This window comes from Myotis brandtii, unplaced genomic scaffold (assembly GCF_000412655.1).
Source record: "Myotis brandtii unplaced genomic scaffold, ASM41265v1 scaffold724, whole genome shotgun sequence".
Lineage (NCBI taxonomy): Eukaryota > Metazoa > Chordata > Mammalia > Chiroptera > Vespertilionidae > Myotis > Myotis brandtii.
The window spans coordinates 851,655-865,229 of NW_005370857.1; the positions used below are offsets into that span (position 1 = coordinate 851,655).

At 37.7% G+C, this 13,575-nt stretch overlaps 1 long non-coding RNA gene across 1 annotated transcript; it reads left to right on the top strand.

The window, feature by feature from the left end:
- The first annotated feature begins 490 nt into the window (after positions 1 to 490).
- LOC106724106 lies at positions 491 to 12,849 on the top strand. Its single transcript, XR_001359869.1, has 3 exons — positions 491 to 563; positions 9,533 to 9,545; positions 12,836 to 12,849. It is a non-coding gene; the product is annotated as an uncharacterized LOC106724106 (long non-coding RNA).
- The last annotated feature ends 726 nt before the right edge of the window (positions 12,850 to 13,575 follow it).

Here is a 13,575-nt window from a genome sequence, read left to right on the forward strand (position 1 = left end):
GAAAACCCCAAATGTATTTTTAAATATATTTTACTGAATTTTTACAGTGAGGAAGAAGATGGATAGAGAGTTAGAAACATTGATGAGAGAGAAATATCAATCAGCTGCCTCCTGCACACCCACCACTGGGGATGTGCCCACAACCAAGGTACATGCCCTTGACCGGAATCAAACCTGGGACTCTTCAGTCTGCAGGCCGACTCTCTATCCACTGAGCCAAATCAGTTAGGGCCCAACTGTATTTAAAAAGGTCACCAGATATAAGGTCAATATAAACATGAGATATTTGAATCTATAGTAGTCAGGAAAATTAAAATATAGGTGGCCTTACTTCTAGCAGTTTGATAAAGTTGGGTGATTCCCTTCTGCAGAGAAAAAGCAAACACCCAAAAAATATTACTTAAAACCACCATTGAAAAACACTGGAAATTGGTTCAAGATCGGCAACAATATGAAAAGTATTCACTCATTTTAAAAATTAGCAAACTAACCCTAGCTGGTTTGGCTCAGTGGATAGAGCATCGGCCTGTGGACTGAAGGGTTCTGGTTTTGATTCTAGTCAAGTCACACGCCCAAGTTGCTGCAGCTGATTAATGATTCTCTCTTATCATAGACGTTTCTATCTCTCTCTCCTTCTTCCTTCTTCTGAAATCAATAAAAAATATTTTAACAAATTCTCAAAATACTGTGTATTAGGTAAAATGTAATTTGTGATCTCCTTGCCTTGGGGTGTTCTCTTCACTCCCAGCTGGAGCTGGAGGTAGGTGGCAGACTCAGTTCATGACACATGGCAGTGGAACTGTTAATGCAAGGGGGTAGGTAGATTTTGGAAGCTGAGACAACAGATATTCCACATTTCTGGCTAGCTTATAAATTATATACTCATGTAGGAAATCTCATAAAGCCCCCCAAATCCCTGAAAATCTAATAAATCTTACAAACTTTCTATGTCTTTGAATCTATTCATTATTCAGGCAGCAAAGATAGGTTCTGTAAATAGCTTCAGGCTTCTAGGGAGGGAAAAAACAACAAGCTATAAATAGTTGCACATGAGATAAATTTCACAGATTGAATTAAGTCAAGTTAATGGCCTATTATCACAATGACAAAAAATAAGTCCCAGAAAAACAAAACGGTACTTAAGAGTCAATGCAATGCATTATATACATTAACACACTTTCAACCAAAAATTACTAGACATGCAAAGAAATAAAGATTTGTGAGCTGTACATCAGATTTGGAAGCACAGCATTCCTCATAGCATAGGGAAGTAATATCTTCTTGAATTACTTGGAAAGAAGTAAATATGTAGGCTTTTTTTTTTAGTTCTCTTTGTTCCCTAAATCATTTCTGATCCTCCAAATATTTATTTCTCTTGTTTGTTAGCTTAGTCTTTTTATTCCATGTTACTGGCTTTAGTACAACAGTTCACATTTCGTGTTCATCCAATCATGTTCAAGAATGAGGCAATGCAACACTGACCCTAGGCTTTCCAACAGAGATGCTGTTCTTTGCACTCTACCCCATCCTCTGATCTGTATTCATTGATGCAGAAGTCCATACTAGTAAGTCTTCCTGCACTTGAGACTCATGATGAAAATATTCAGTGCGTGGTCTGAATGTGTGCCCTTAAAATTCACATATTGGAATCCTAATGCCCAAAGTGATGGTGTTAGGAAATGGGGCCTTTGAGTGGTGATTACATCGTGAGCACACAGCCCTCATCAGTGAGATTAATGGCCTTATAGAAGAGGCCCAAGAAAGTTCCCATGCCTCTTCTGTCATGTGGGCACACTGGGAAGTCTGCAGTCTGCAACCCAGAAAAAGGCCTTCACCAGAACTGGACCCAGCTGCACCCTGATCTTGTACTTTCAGCTTCCTGAACTGCAAGAACTAATTTTTGTTGTTTATAAGCCACACTGTCTGTGGTCTTTTGTTATAGTTGCCTGACTGAACTAAGACAGTCATGTCATAGTTAAATGATAAGCAGAGCTGGAAATTCTTTTTGCTAGACTCTCAGATAACAGAGAAATGGAAGTGTTAAAGGCCAGGGACTCTCAAAACTAGAATGGATTATCAGAATCAATTTTCTTTCACCCTCTAACTTCCTAGTAGATTCATACTTATAGCATTTTTAATATATATATATTATTGATTTCAGAGAGGAAGGGAGAGGAAGAGAGAGATAGAAACATCAATGATGAGAGGGAATCATTGATTGGCTGCCTCCTGCACAATCCATAGGATTGATTCCGCAACCTGGGCATGTACCCTGACCAGGAATAGAACCATGACCTCCTGGTTCATAGGTTGATGAACAACCACTGAGCCATGCCAGCCATGCCATACTTACACCATTTTAAGAAGATAAACATCTGTTCTCTTTTGAAAGATATTTGAGTTTTAGTGGGAATGGATTTTTTTCCTGCAAAATAAGTTATTTTTAAATTGCCAAACTAAAACAATATCAGATATTTGACCAATTTATAATTTATCAGTTTTGAAAAAGAAATTAATTTTTCAGTAAACCAGCCAATGAATTTTTCTGCCTTTATTCCATCAACACTTTCTGCAATATATATGTGTTTAATACAGTTAAATTTTTTTAAATGAAGGAAATATCTAGGTAAGTAATTCTCCAAAAGTGTTTTGCAGAATAGTAATCCCAAGAGATAAACCTTGAAAGAAAGAATTCCTTAAGCAATTTACTTGAGACTCATAGTATATACCAACACGCTCCAAGAAGTTGTCAGTAAACAGACTTGCATCACTTTAAAATTCTTTTCCAAATAGTTTGCCATATAATCATTTCACATTAAAACCCATGAAAATGTTTTAAGATCCTAATATTGAATAGAACATATTTTAGGAAATACAGATCTAAATTCATACTCTATCCTAGTAAACTAGAAATCTCTGTAACTATGAAAGAAAGCACAGTTATTAATTATAGCACATTTTTTTGCCGAGAAGAAATGTTTAAGATGTATGCTGTTCTAGTCAAGATGATCAAAGCCTTGAGCCAAAACTTTTTGTACTCAGACCCTTAATGACTCAGGCTCTTACTCCCATCATTGAAAAAACTGCGCATTATTTAAGTAATACTTGAAAGTCCTCAAAAGAAAACAATTACTGGCCAAAATATATAAGCAACCTTTATTTAGGAGATAAACATTTCACTGTCTAAAACTTTTCCATTTTGTAAATCATAGACATCTTTCACTAAAATGTGGCTGGATAGCCCTGGCAGGTACAACCTGTAGTGAAGGGTCAAGGATTCCATTCCCAGTCAAGGGCATGTACCTGGGTTGTAGGTTCAATTCTGGCCCCAGTAGAGCACATCTGGGAGGCAACCAATTGATGTGTCTCTCTCACATCAATGTTTCTCTCTCTCTTTTTCTCTCTCTCTCCTACCCTCCCTCCCTACTCTCTCTAAAAATCAATGGAAGAAATAGCAACAACAACAAGAACATTTCTGAATAAAAAAACTGCTAAGTGCTCTAGTGAGATACGGGGCATTGAACAGGACAGTTGGAAAAATTCTTGCTTGAGTAGATCCTGGCAATTCTAGTCTCAATATAAGAAGAGTCTCTAGAGTTGGAAATGAAATTAAAATCAAAATGTCCATTCGTGTCTGCACTTATTTTAAGCAACAACACTATTATTTTCAAAGAAATATTACCCAGGATTCTAATACTTAAAACTGACCAGAATTGAGCTAGACTAGTTGGAGTCAAGTGCCCTCCAGGCTCCCGCGGCCCCTAGCAGCTTCAGCTTCTCCTAGGTAGTGATTCAGCAGAATCATCTAGAGAAAACTATTAAAAATGTAGAATTCTATACCTCTTGGGAAATGGCTCTAGGAGTCTGAAGGAAAACACTGATAGTATTAGTGTAACTTAAATTTCAGAAGTTCCCTTTGGTTCAAACATTTCCAGTATTTGGAAACCCACCTTCTTAAATAATATAATTTGTCTTTTAGTGCTTTCTCCTGACTTGTATAGTTGTGTGTTCCCCTGCCATTCTCCTAGCAGTGTGCCGTGGGTGGCCTACCTTTAAATGCCAGATTTCTAGATTTCCAAGGTGGATTGTTCTCTGCCTTTATGATGTCATTATGACTTACACCTGTGATTCACTGAGGATTACTGGATTCTAGTCTCACCTTCAAAACTTCTTTTGCTAGTCTGTCTGCCAGCAAAGTTCAATCACTCCTCATTTTCTGTTTTGTCCTTTTTTAACTTATGAGCTCCATTTTTTTTCAGGCTATTAGATCTCAAGTGCTTGATATTCCTATTAGATCTGGGGCATTCTTGAATATGGAAACAGACTTCCTGTTTATTTTATGTCTTTCAGAGCCCAGGTTGAAAAAAAGAACAGTCATACTGACTAACTGACCTCACATTGCAATGAACCCAGTATCATAAGTGGATCCATTCATAGAAAGATCACATAGTGGGAACCACGGGCCTGGGAAGGTTTAAGATCCAGGGAAACAGGGTTTTTTTTTTTTTTAAAAAAATGTTTTTATTGATTTCAAAGAGGGAAAGGGAGAGTTAGAAACATCAATGATGAGAGAGAATCATTCCTTGACTGTCTGCCTCCTGCATGCCCCCTATTGAGGGTCAAATCTGCAACCACAGCATGTGCCCTGACCAGAAATCGAAACTTGACCTCCTGATTCATAGGTACATGCTCACCCACTGAGTCATGCTGGCCGGGCCAAGGAAATAGTTTTTAAATGGAATGTTCCTGAAAAGGTTCCTGTCAATTAATTTAGAACATCAGATTCTATCCCAAGAGCACTAAGGAATTCAACTCAGTAGAAAACCCTTGTGAAAAATAGCCAAGCCCTTCTGTTTTATTTTTATTATTTTGTATTTTTGTTTCTTAGGAGTTTGTTAAAGCAAAACCCATCTTTTCACAGCAACAGGAAGGAAAAAACAAGGACTAGAAATGGATTGTTCTTTCTGGTAATAGCATAATGAGATTAGTGATTTTCTTGTTTTGTTTTAAATGAGTGCAGTTTGATTCTGGACTAAAAGATTATTCATGACACTAATTCTCTTCTCAGCATGAGAAGATGAATTACTTTTATGTGTGTGTGTGTGGTGTGTGTGTGGTGTGTTTGTGTGGTGTGTGTGTGTGAATAAATTGTTCCTGATGTCATGCCACAGTAAAAACATTAAAACCAAAAATAAAGTCCTGAAAACAATTCCAGTAAATAATTGGAAAGTGCCCATGTTTGCCCTTCAAGGAACAAGTACAGTGGGGCCTTGACTTATGAGTTTAATTCGTTCCGAGACCGAGCTAGTTAAGGAGCTCGTTAACTCAAATTACTCTATCAACTCAATGCAAAAAATCGGCCAAGAGACAGCTGGTATCTCAAAAATCTCATTAGTTGGGACACTCGTAAGTCAAGGCCCCACTGTATTTCCAGAGCACCTAGAGACCATAGATCAAGTGGAATTAAAATCTGAAGCTTATATAATGTTATTAACCAATGTTACTCCAATAAATTTAAATTTTTAAAAATCTGACATTTAAAAAAATTATTCCTTGTTTTCAGAGTTTTAGATTTCCAAGATTGAAGTTCTCCTCCTGTGGGAAATGATTGAAGATTGAAGTTCTATTCCATTCCCTTTGTTTGCCCTTTCTACATGTCCATTCACTCTTGAAGACTCAGTTGTGTTACTTGCAGTCTTGTCTGAATTTTCTAGGCAGACTTCTGCACCTCCATCTCCCAGGTACACAGATCTGTAAATGCTTTCAATGGAGCATTTCACATCATATTGTAGTAATCTGGCTTTCTCTGAACAATTAAAACAAAGATCACTGAATAACTTCTAAGCTGTTCATCGCAGTTGCTACATGTCACACACCAAGAAAAGGGGCATTTATCTTTAGACGTCTTGTCTTCCTAGAAGTTTGTGCATCACATCCTACCCAATCGATTTTCCACGTGGTGTCATTGGGAAGAGGGGAAGTGGGCAAGGTGGCTCCAGAGCAAGGTCTAATCACTCCTACTTTGTGTAATTTTTACCTTTGTGTTGCTATGACAACTTCATGAGCTTCCCTGACAGCACAATTGCACTGGACTTGAATGCTTCTCCCTTGTTTTGTTTCCTTTTCCTCTGAAGTACTATTATTATTACTGTGGCGGGATTTAATGATCAGGATTTAATACCAATTTCTGCTATTGAGTCCTACTCACTGTTGGAGTCTAAGCTGTGACTAAAAGTAACCCATATCCAAACCTGCCAAGTCGCCTATGAAAGCCTTAACTAGAAACAGCTGCTGTTTGCTGAGCACTTTAGATTTTGAAACAAACAAAAAAGGGATAAATGATTTTTTTAAAAAAAAAACAAAACAACACACATAATCTCTAAAATGTGGTGCTCTTAAGAGTTGATGCAAGAGGGGTAAGTAACTCAGCTGTCAGCTGTTGGTGCTTCAGAAATTTGATATTGCTCAATTTTGAGAACCACTAAAAGAACCAAAGAAGATTATTCACATATACAATATTTTTCTTGGGCTATATGATTGTGTGTCACTTTCAAGCAAAGATATTAGGCAACAATCATTATGTGTCCAGCAAAACCCACAGCGGTCATAATATCTTTAGTAAACCAATAATGAAAATATCTAGGAAAAGAAAGCCAATATTATAAAAGTGTCTAAGTACCTAACATCAGTTTAAGAAACAGAATTTATGCCTCACAATTACAGTGGATCTTAAGAATGCTGAATAAAAAAGAAAACAATTTTAAAAAAGAAACACTCGCCATGGTGACACTCCAGTAATAATGAACACCCTTTGTGCTCAAATTTTGGCTTCTACAGACTATATTCCAATAAAAGACACCAGAGTTCCTTAGAGAAATAGATGATTCTAGGACTGGGGCATGGAAAATACAAGATAAACCTAGAGATTCTTGTAACACCAGAAAGTACGAAAATGCTTGAACAAAATGAACAAACAGAAATGGGGCATCTCAAATTGGCACAGGAATCAGCTTCAAAGTGTTTCCAATGGCCCAAGCTAAAACAATGTAATAAAATAATTAACGAGCACTGTATTTTATTCCAAAGAATAAAATATTCATGAGTCTATACTGATACAAATAAACAATTGAATAACTAAATAAATAGTGAAGAAAGACCCAATTATCCTTACAGAAGAATTCTAAATAATAGTTCATGTATCTTCTCTTGAGTATAGACTGGACTTAGTGACCCACAAAGGGTAGAGTATGAAAAGGAAATAAAAACAGTAACTTTATAGTGGGGAAACCTGGCAGATACCACCTCCACCAAGCAATCAAGTTAATATAATCAGTGATTAATCATGTTGATATCTCACACCCTCTGTTTTTATGCAGTGAGAGGACACCTTGTAGTTTTCTTCCTTCAAATCCATCACCCTAGTCTACTTATGAGAGCACATCAAACAAATGAAAATTGAGAATATTCTACCAAATACTATGAGAACTCTTCAAAAGTATCACAGTTATACAAAATAAGAGAAGACAAGTTTGCACAGAGGAGACTGAAGAGACATGTTGAATAGGTGCAAAGTGGTTTTCCAGATTCCATCCTGAAACATTAAGAAGACACTAGTGGAAAAGTTGGAGAAATCCCAATTAATCCTGTGGTTTAATAGTATTAGAAAAATGTTAAGATTTGGGTTTAGACAGATGTTAGCAATAAGGTAAGCTGTGTGGAAAGCTATAACAGAATTCTCTGCATTATCTTTGTAACTTTGTTCATCTAAAATTATTCCAAAAAAGTTTAAGATGGTATTATTATACTTGTTATATTTTGGTTTTTATATTAGAACTAGTGGCCAGGTGCACAAATTTGTGCACGGGTGGAGTCTGCCAGCCTGCCCCTATTGGGGCCGATTGGGCCAGGCTGGCTAGGGGAAGGGGCCATGGGTGGTTGGCTGGTCTGCCTTACGTCCTGGTCGAACTCCCAGTTGAGGGGACAATTTGCATATTAGCCTTTATTATATAGGATAAGTGCTTTCCCTGCTAAGTAGGAAAGTATTTGCTCCATGCTGTTATTTTTATTCCTACTTTCCCCATGTGCTGGAAGGCATGTATTTCAAGGACAAGACTGATGTTTATGGTCTTTAAAAAGTTCACAAATATAATCAGGTTTACAAGGGCTAAATGAACTGATAACCACAGCCAATGGTTCTCAGTTCTTGCTGTTCATGAAGCATTCAGGGTGATTAAAAAAATACAGAGGCTGGGGCCACATCCTAGAGGTTCAGGCCCCATTGTTCTGAGGTGAAATCAAGTCATCAATATTATTTTAAGATCTTCATAGGAGACTTTATTATGTAGTCAAGCTTGAGACCCAATGTATCCTATTGAGGCATGTAGAAATTGGGTTCCCCAAAAGATGAATAAATAAAAAGATGAATGATACCTTATTTCCTAAAAAGCCATTGGTTAATTTCCAGGAGGAAAAAAAAGCCAAATATGATTGTCCTACTAATAGACTCATTATTCATATATCACAATTGCAGGATAGTTATGTGAAGTAACAGGAATATCAGGATTGAATATACAATTGTCTTCATAAATGGATGCTCTATTTTCTAATTTGAATGGACTATAAAGAAAGCAGGAGAGGTGAGTCAAAGCAGGAGAGGTGAGTCAAAGTGGAGATGCAGGAAAATAAGAATCTGTCATTTACTTTGCCTAAGGCTCCCTCATTAGCCTCATCCAATCAAAGCAGCAGTCTTTCCTTATGGCTTGTGTCCTTTCAATTAGCATTCAAAGATTGCATTGTTATTGGTAAGTGACTTTCATAGCATATTAGCTGCTATGCATACTAATTCAGTGTGATGGAAAAGTAGTAATGTCAAAAAGAATTTGCACTTGAGTTCTTGCTATTTCCAGCTGACATTAGGGCAACCCTGAATACCAAGGACGGGAAAGACAACTTTGTTTTCCCTGCATTTTATAATTCAGAATTTATTCACTGGTTAATGGGGACTGGAAATCCACACAGCTCATAAAGGATTTTGGTTTCCACCACTGAGTTGATGGCTTGATCTTAGAGCTTTTTGATAGAGTATTTTTTTAAAAAAACACACAAACCTATTTTGATTTACAGCATGCATTTGATAGCTACACAATATTTTTTGAGGACTTGCTATGTGCTAGGTTCTACTCTAAGTTTATGGGGCTCAGTAATGCACTGAAGAGACAAATTGTTTGTTATCATGGGTTCTGGTAATCAGTAGTTATTTACATTTTTAAACCAAATAAAATAAAATGAGAGTATTCAAGTCACACAATGGTTATCAATAATTTCAGATATACTGTCTAAACTTTTTGCTATAATGATACTGTTATAATTAACCTAGTTATTAGCAACAGGAAAGGAGCAAAGGGAAGGCCAAATAGTATAGGCATGTCATCTATGCAGCTTCGCCAGGAAGCTTCAGTCTAACACTCCCCAGGAAGCCACCAGTCTATTCCCCTCAGACTGATGAGGGAAGAGCTGAACAGGGGCAGAAAAGGTGCACATGCCCAGTAAAGTCTGAGAGAAATAGGGAAGGTGCTTACCTGACAGTCATACCTCTGACCAGGCATTGGCCAGAGTAGGTATGGCCACTGCAAGCGTGGGAAGATTTGGAATATTTAATCCCCTGAACAAAGAAGCTCGCTCTCTTGGTTCCTGGCTCTCTTGGGACTCTTATTGCAGGGGGCACGCTCTTACGTTCCTGCATTGGTCCACATGGTTCACAGTCATGTGGACCCCACACAAGGGACTAATGGGCTGCAACTGGCCTGATGCTGCACCAGATCCAGTTACAACATGGAACGGACACTCTGGACTCTGGCTTTGCTTCCAACTCTACTGAGTCCCCAACAGCACTTCTTCCAGGACTGGATGAGGGGAAATGCATCTTTGGAAACCCAGGTGTGTAATTCTACGCAAATGAAAATCACTTATCCTCCAGGGTGAGTCTCAGAAAATTATTTTCTCAAGATATCATAAGGACCTCACCCCCAGCACCCAGCGGGGAAAAGGACTCCCCACTTCCACCAATAACAATAGGGTGATTGTTTCAATGATCTCTTTCTATATAAAGAATTTTTTATAGAATGTTGATTACTTTACTCATTCATTAATTCATTCATTCCTTCATGGATAACTTGCGTTCATCAGTTTTTTATGCAGCTTCTACCAGGTGAATGAAAGCTTTGTGAGAGCCTGGAGTATGCTATATTTATCCTTCTATCCCAGTGCATGTCACAGTGCCATATATATATTTCAAGATGCTGAGTAAATGTGAAGAGACCTGTGAACAAAACAGGGGGCTATGCAATAAACCTGACAAGGTCAGGGGGCCACATGGCAGGGACCCAAAGTAACCACACAGGGTGGTCTGATCACAAATTCCTAACTGAGCAGGTTATGGCTGGTAGTCACATCCCAGGCCTCTGGTTTCCTTAGCAAAGGCTAATCTTTTGGTTTCTTTTATTGAATTTATTGGGGTGACATTAGTTTGCAAAACCATAGAGGTTTCAAGTGTACAATTCAATAAAACTTGATCTGCACACTGCATCGGGCGGCCATCAACCCAAGCAAAGCCTCTTTCCGTCCCCATTTTCCCCACCATTGCCCACTTCCACCTACTTCCCCACCCTGCTTTCCCTCTGGCTATCACCACACTATTGTCTGTGTCTATATGACACAATGCATTAAAGAAATGACAAAATTGCCATTCTCTGCAGCATTTTCTCAGTCATTGAGATCTTGCTTCTGGGCATGTCCTCAAAATTTTGGCTCAAATAAACCTTTCTATTGGTTTGGATGTGCTTTCATGAACAGATTGAATATTTGATAATGCTGGATTGACAAATTTGAAGGCAGACCCAGGTCTCTAGTAAGTGTTTGGGTTTCCTGTCTTAGCTAATTATTTTTTGTTTGTTTGTTTATTGTCTAAAGTTTTACATAAGTCTCCTTTTTCCCCAACTGACCCCTCCCCCCACCAGCCATTCCCACTCCGGGCAAGCCCTCACCGCATCAGTGTCTGTGTTCATTGGTTATGCTAATATGCATGTGTACAAGTCCTTCGTGTTCGTTTTTTTATAATGTGGTTTTTTTGTCTCATCTCCCTTATGAGTAATCATATTTCCCTTTAATTATATTATTTTTTTCTGCAGTAGTATCTCCAAACAACCCTTCCAAGGAATTTGCCCCAATCTTGTGAATGACAAAAAAGCATTGAAGTTATTTTACTGGAGATTTAATAAATAAGCTATTTACATTTTATATTATAAGTCTAATAATATATTATGATGTGTTTTGATTTGCCTATTGCTATTATTGTTACTATTCTGAGATTTAATTTTAAAATCATCTTTCATCTGGGTTGAAATTAATATTTCTTACATGTATGCCCAGAAATAAAAAAATGAAATACCCTGAACTATAAGAGGTTACCATTTTTTTAAAAAAAATTAAAGATGAGGAATAATATCTTTGGCCTTTGATGGAGAGTAAAGGAAAGCAGGCATTTACATAATTTTAAATTACAGTATCATTGCTCTGGTTTTGTTCCTTAAACTGTACAGCTGTTTACAATTCATTTTTAATTATAGCTAAAGGGTTTACAATCAGACTAAATAAAATGCTTAAAATGAAAGGTTATCCCATGATAGCTGATGGTGTTTATTTAAAGAACCTGAGCAGATTTCTCCTCCAGAGAACACAGATTTGTAGGAAAAGGATTTTACAGACTCAGATCCAATTTTCAAATGTGGAGAAAAAGGGGAAGGAGATATTTCTTATTTCCATATTTACAATAAAATTTTGAGAGTCATTTAACAATACCTGCTATTTTTCTGTTTGAAGTAGATTTTTTCAGGTTGACATTATAGTGCCTTTGAAGAACAAATATATTCAAAAAGATTTTGAGGTTTGTTTGTCATTAAATTCAAACAAATTTTTATGTTTAATTATGTAATCGTTTTCTAGGGGATTATGCTTCTGAACTATTGGCAAAGACTGGTTGTTTGAGGTTATTTGCATGAAATTATATGCCATATTCCTTACAAAACTTGTAGAGAAGGTTCTGACATGAATGGTGTTCCAAATTCTGTAACATGACTGAAAATGGTGAACTAACTAGCTGATTAGCTGATGTCATAAAATTAACTCATGAAACAAAAACTTCAAGAGTCATGAAGCAGTGAAATGCATGATGGCACCTGAAAATGAAGTTGAGTAGCTGTGGTCAGTGGGCCATCATATGCAGGTGGTGTCTCCTAAATGTCCTTGGTCTGGTACGCTTGACCACCCTCAGTTTTACCCAGAAAAGACAGAACTCCAAGAAGGCAAGTAGGTACAGTCCCTTTGTTAGCCATGAAATGGCACCTCGGTTCAGCAACCTGGGTATTTGAGTTCTGGCTAAGAAAGAATTCAGAGTCAAGACTCAAACTGTAAGAGAAAGTTTATTTAGAAAGTCACAGAGGTAGAAGAGATGAGCTGTGGAAGAAATGGGCTCAGGAAACAAGTTACAGAAGCAAAAGTAGGGCCCTTGGAACTTGGGGGAGAGATAGAGATAGAGATAGATAGAGATAGAGATAGAGATAGAGATAGAGATAGAGTAGCCTTGAGAGATGGAAGAGGGAGAAAAGGCACAGGCATACTCCAGAAAGAAGAAAGAGAGAGAGAGAGAGAGAGAGAGAGAGAGAGAGAGAGAGAGAATATGCAGCGTCCTTGGGATTCTTGTCTTAAGAGTTTTTATTTGAGTGTCTCAGAGGAGGGTCTCAATAGAGTATTCATCAGCTTTCCAGGTGTGCCCTCTCAGGGTTGTGGTCTCCACTGATTGGCAGGCGCTAGGGCAGGGGATCATTAGTCAATGTAGCTGGTACTGATATCAGGCATGGCATCGATCTATCTGAGTTTACTGCTTCTCTGGGCCTGGAGTTAAAACTTAGCTGAGGCCTAGATGTCATCTCCAGGGATTAATGCTTAAGAGAATGGTCCTGCTAGGGCTTGTAGTTTTGCCTGTTGCTACACACCCAGGGCTCTCTGCCCTGATGATTCTCTGTACCTAGCCCATCATTCCTACTTGTCTCATGCCTATCTAACTATCTATTATACCTTGATTCAGAACTTAAATGCTAAGTTGCCATGTCTGTAGGTTATTTCCTGTAGTGAATAATTTAGAGAGAAACTAAATCAAAGGAAAAAGAAATATGTTGAAAACATTAAATGCTGGTCAGGAGGTGGAAAAAAATTGGATTACTCATTACTGATGGAAATGGTAAAATGGTACAGCCATGCTAGAAAAAAAGATTGGAAATTAAACAAACAAACATTTATTTACCATCCAACCCAGCAAATATACTCCTGAGCATTTATCCCCAGAGAAATAAAGACTTAAGTTCACACAAAACCCTGTACTACATGATGGAAACACCCAGATGTTCTTTAAGAGGTGAATGGTTAAACTGTGGTATATACATTACGGGATACTACTTAGCAATAAATGAATGAACAATTTGAGCACAAAGAAACCTGGGTGAATCCCCAGAGACTAAAAAT